Genomic DNA, 5,524 nt, shown 5'->3' with positions numbered 1-5,524 from the left:
CTAATCTTTCATAACAAGGGAAATTGGAGAAAGGTTTTTAAAACACAATAACTTCATGGTGTAGATATATAGATATGGATTATATAGACTATATAGATGTTTGGGACAAGCAAGAATGGTGCAAAGGCCAAAACGCTTTAATAAGAGAACATGCTTTATTAACTCAATTACTGAACTGTAATATAAAAGAAAAACCTACTCGTTACTATTATTACAGTAAAAAGTCCTTATCAACCGAAATATAAATGACAATTTAAGAGAAATTACTAATCAAGATATTAGTTATCTTTATTATTTTAAGGGATGGTCTAAAACTTTTCAAACATTTTTATTTCAACTTTGCATAGAAATAGACTCTGATTAGGTACTGTGTTGAACCTGAATGCATTGCTTCCTCTTGGAAATATCTCCACTTGGGCATAAAGGATCTGGAAAATTTCAAGACTTTCTGAATAAACACTTAGGTTCACAATAGTGTATTTATGATTGGGTATGCCAAATGAGCATAAATTCAAATTTTATTTACACATTTGACAATCAATTTTCTTTCTTTTACACTGAGTTTATGTTGTACCCCATTTGTAAGCAAAGTGATTAGTTTTTATCAAAACAAGAACATGTTCCTCAGGGTGAGTTGGATTCTTTTTAATACCTGATAAACATGGCTATAAAATCATCTGAAAACTTACTGTATATATTTTGAACATTATGAAGAGAAACGTAAACCTGATAAAATTTCTTCATTTTTTTTTTTTTTTTTTTTTTTTTTTTTTGTGGTACGCGGGCCTCTCACTTTTGTGGCCTCTCCCATTGCAGAGCACATGCTCCGGACGCGCAGGCTCAGCAGCCATGGCTCACGGGCCTAGCCGCTCCGCGGCATGTGGGATCTTCCCGGACCGGGGCACGAACCCGTGTCCGCTGCATCAGAGGCGGACTCTCAACCACTGCGCCACCAGGGAAGCCCCCATGAGTATTTTTATACATTTACAACTGGTTGGTAAAGGCAAATTGAGGAGCATTATCTTTTCTACTACTTGGATATAAATACCAGATAATTTGACACTTTTTTTAAAAAAATATATATCCTGGAGATTAGTTTAGAAAGTTATCTGAAACATAAGTAACATATGAGTTAGCACATTTTTTGTTAATAAATGCAAAGCTAAAAATTCCATTCTCAAATTAACCAACATAAAATAGTATTTCCTCTATTACTGACAAGCCACAACAGTCAGATGAAATTATTTTCAAGAATGCTGCTTTGGAAAAAACGCCAGCAGTGAACCCACGGCGGAGCGGACAATTTGAACGCCACCTAGCCGCGGCACGCTGCCAGGGCGCTGCTGACCCTCCCCTGGACGGCAGCCTCTGCCTCCGGACCTGGAAGGCCGAGAAGGAACCGCGGGTCCGCAAGCCTGAGCTCCAGCCATGGGCCCGCGCCGCCGGATCCGCAAGCCCGAAGCCCCAAGGAGGTCGTCCCCGGCCGGGCCCATCCTTAGGCACTTCCTCCCGTCAACTTGCTCGCCGGAGACATAGGGTTCTGAAGGAGATCCGAACTCTTCAGAAGAGCACACACCTGATGTTAAGGAAGAACTCCTTCTGCCTCCTGGCAGCAGAAGTGTTTCTAGTTAATCTCTTTTAGGATGTCTATCTCCTCTCCTTACATACAGGCCGTGTCACTCGCTTCCCGAAGGATGTGCAGCTGGCCAGGAGGATCCGAGGCATTCAGGAAGGGCTCGGCTGAGCTCCTGCCGCCCTTGACTCTGGATACCAGGGATGCTGCCCGTAACCAGGACCAGATCCACGGAGTACAAGGTGCTGCCTGGACTTGCTATCTCTGAGCAGAGTGTGCATGTTGCTTTTGTAATTAGTTTTTTTTAAGTAGAAGACTGCATGGCTTTCCTCTGTAACAGAGGTAATATATGACAGAATCAACACATTGCAAAAGTCCTGAGATTAATTTTCAGATGAAGAGACTCCGAGTTTGACTTCACTTTGCAAATTATTCATAAGACTGATGATTTGGAAGACATCAGATTTTCTAGGTTATGGGAGAAAAGATCTTTCTGTACCATTTAATTTTTTTATTATTTTAGATTTTTCTGTACCATTTAATTTTTTTTACCATAGGTATATTTACTTTTATTTAAAACATAAGGGAAAAAATAAGAGAAGACCACTTCAGCCAGTTGCATGGAAGAGGCTGGCATGTCCAGCATGCAAATCTCTGTCCTTCAGATTGACTTCATCATTAGTGGCAGCAGCAAGTTCCTGTGTGGATTGTGCCTGTCAACAGATTATATAGCTTTTTAAAAACTCAGCTGGGATGAAAATAGGAAATCGTTAAGCTTTGATGGTCTGGCTCCTTCTGGTAAATTCCTATCAAACTCATTCAGAAATTCTAACTTATAGAATTTATTTTATTCTTATTTGCAAATCATAGAAGATGTATCATAATTTATACTGCAGAATTTTTCATTCCAGGACTTTTAAGAGCCTTTTCAATGTTTTTACAGGTAATTTTTATAACTTCCTTGTGGAGACATAATAAAAATAATTATTTAATGAGAAAAAGTTAAAGCAGAGTTACTACTATACAGAGATTATACTGTGTTCTTTGTGTATCAGCATTAAGTTCTTCATCTGGACACTTTGCCAACAGCCACAGTTTAAACAAGAGAATTCAGGAATGTGTTTTTGTCTCCGATGGAATAGAGTATGAGCAGATAAAAATCTTTCCCATTGCTTGTAACTGAAAGCAGTTTAACACATTTCCAGAGAAATGGGAAATGCCGAAGACTTTTAGATATTGTGTGTGGTGAAAATGGTTAGTGAGGGCAGACACTAATAATGATGTGTCAGCCAACTGAATTGAGAGACAAACTAAAGGGAAAAGGACCAAGTTCTGTTGTTTGATAGATTTTAACCCTTTGGAAAAACCTTTTCCTGTTCGACATCAACTTATTTTTATGTAGACATTGGAATAAAGCTTATCTATCTATGAAAAAAAATGCTGCTTTGGAAATTACATGTTTTATTACTTTAATTTCATTATTTTTCGTTAAAAACTTTATCTTGAGATAAATATAAATTCACATGCAGTTGTAAGAAACTGTGGACAGATTATGTGTACCTTTCACCAGCTTCTCAAATGCTATCACTTTGTAAAACTATGATGCAATATCACGGCTAGGATACTGACATTGATACAGTCAAGATATAGAACATTCTCATCACCAGAAGGACCCCTTATGTCACCCTTTTATACCTACACCCACTATCCTTTCACTCCCATCCCCTCCTTAGTTCCTGGCAACCCGCAAGCATGTTCCCCATTTCTATAACATTGTCATTTCAAGAATGTTATGTAAATGGAATCATACAATATGTAAATTTTTATGACTGACTTTTCTCATTCATAATAATTTTCTAGAGAATCACCGAGGTTGTTGTTGTGTGTTTCAATATTTTTTTAATTGACTGAGTATTTTTCTGTGGTATGGATGTAGCACAGATTTTTTAACAACTCACGTGCTGAAAAACATCTGGATTGTTCCCAGTTTGGGGCTATTATGAATAAACTACCCCAAACATTTGTATACAGGTTTTAGTATGAACATAAATCTTTACTTCTTTGGGATAAATGCCCAGGAATTAAATTGCTGGATTATATGGTAGATGCACATTTAGTTAGTTAGTTTTTTTGTTTGTTTTTAAAGAAACTGATATTTTAAAGAAACTGATACTTTGAACTGTGTGAAACTATGAGTCTCTTCCTGTCCAATTTGCCCTTCCTCTTCTCCTTTCACACGTCAGACCTGCATCATGGTGTGAAGGATATCTTGCCATTCTCTATCTCCTCCACTTTATTCTTCTAAAAGTTTACCCATAAGTCTCTTGCACAACTAATTTTGTTTTGATGTCTACTTCTCAAAGGACACAGTGTAACTCAAATTACCTTTAGAATAATTATTTTAATGTAAAAACTAGATCAGTGGAGTAGAACATATTAAACAGTAAAAATGGAAGTATTGAGGATTTGGAACAACATTATGAATGTTGTAAAGTGTCTTAACTTTGATGCAAATTGCTTTAGAGAGTCCAGAAAACACTGGCATAGTATACCTTGCTAAATTTTCCTTAGTAATATTAACATCTATAATAGGAAATTCAGATATTAGTGTGGTTTTAAATATGCCTCAAATCATTTGAACTTCTCTCATCAATAGGTAGGGTCTAATACCTCTACCACTGAATATTGTGTGGCTTCAATGACTTATTTTTTTTAATAAAGAGAACAAGACAGAAATTCCTAGGTTATAAAAAGCAATAGAAATTTTGCCTGGTTCTTTCTCTCTTGGGATATGTGCCCTGAGCCTGCATGTCAGAAATTCTACTATCCTGCAGCCACTATGCTGGAAAGACCATGTGGAGACATCACATAGAGAGATAAAGAGAAATTCCAGAAGTTCCAGATCCCTCAACCCCAAGTGAGTCTTCACAGCCCAAGCACCAGACACTGATTCTAGCTTCTAACTTTCAAGCCACCCCACCTGATGCCAAATGGATTAGAAATAGGCAGTCTAGACCAAGGCTCCCCTTATTCCTGAGAAGAGAAAATGTTATTGCTTTAAGTTACTAAGTTTAGGGGGCATTTTGTTATGCAATAAGACACTTCTGGAATTGGATTTCTGGGTCCTGCTCTTTTATACTTCGATGTTGAAATAATCTGACCCTTTCCCCAGTTCCAGATAGATACATAGTTTTATTTAATTTTTGGATTTATTCTAGTTTAAAGGTAAGGGAATAGCCTTATTTAATATTTGGGAGCAACTGCCTATAATCAGTCCCCTTAGATCCTCACTATAGAATGTGATAAATGTATTTCTTTATGTAATGTTTCAGCAGTAAAAGTGAAGCTAGTAAAAGATGATAAATGTAGCCTGAAAAATGGACTTAACAGATTCACCAATTTGCAGAAATGTATAACCCAGGACCCAGTTTTATTTCATATAATATTCAAAACACAGAATATGGAACTTTGGTATGCTCTTCAGACATGCTGCAATCAATAATATGTGAACGACTGTATTTTCTCAGTAGGAGACTGTGAAGCTCTAACCTAAAGAAAAAGCTACACAGGAAAAAAGTTCCATGACTGTATGAAGCACACAATTATCAACACTCTACAAACCTATAATCAGAACATTTGCCTTTTTCAGCTCTTTGAGCAAAACAATGTTTAAAAACAAACTAAGAGAAAAGAATATTAATAATTCCACTCTCTGGGCAGTTTCAAATATAGCCAATTTTTTTCTCCTTTTTTAAAAATGACAACTATTATGTTTGATCAGGCCAAGAACTTAGTAAATGTCAGCTTAACTGATTAAGTTTTTATCCCACACACTGAAAATATTTCTTTTCAGTGATTGATTGATTATAATGATTGATTATTGAAAAACAACATAATGACACAAGGAAGCTGTAACTGAAATGTAATTACTGACCTGTAACATTCTCATGA

At 36.6% G+C, this 5,524-nt stretch overlaps 1 pseudogene; it reads left to right on the top strand.

Moving 5' to 3' along the window:
• The first annotated feature begins 1,428 nt into the window (after positions 1–1,428).
• On the top strand, positions 1,429–1,744 carry LOC137212940 (histone H3-like centromeric protein A pseudogene; annotated as a pseudogene).
• Positions 1,745–5,524: the final 3,780 nt, after the last annotated feature.

Source organism: Pseudorca crassidens, chromosome 19 (assembly GCF_039906515.1).
Source record: "Pseudorca crassidens isolate mPseCra1 chromosome 19, mPseCra1.hap1, whole genome shotgun sequence".
Taxonomy (NCBI): domain Eukaryota; kingdom Metazoa; phylum Chordata; class Mammalia; order Artiodactyla; family Delphinidae; genus Pseudorca; species Pseudorca crassidens.
This window is presented reverse-complemented; position numbering and strand designations above follow the sequence as displayed.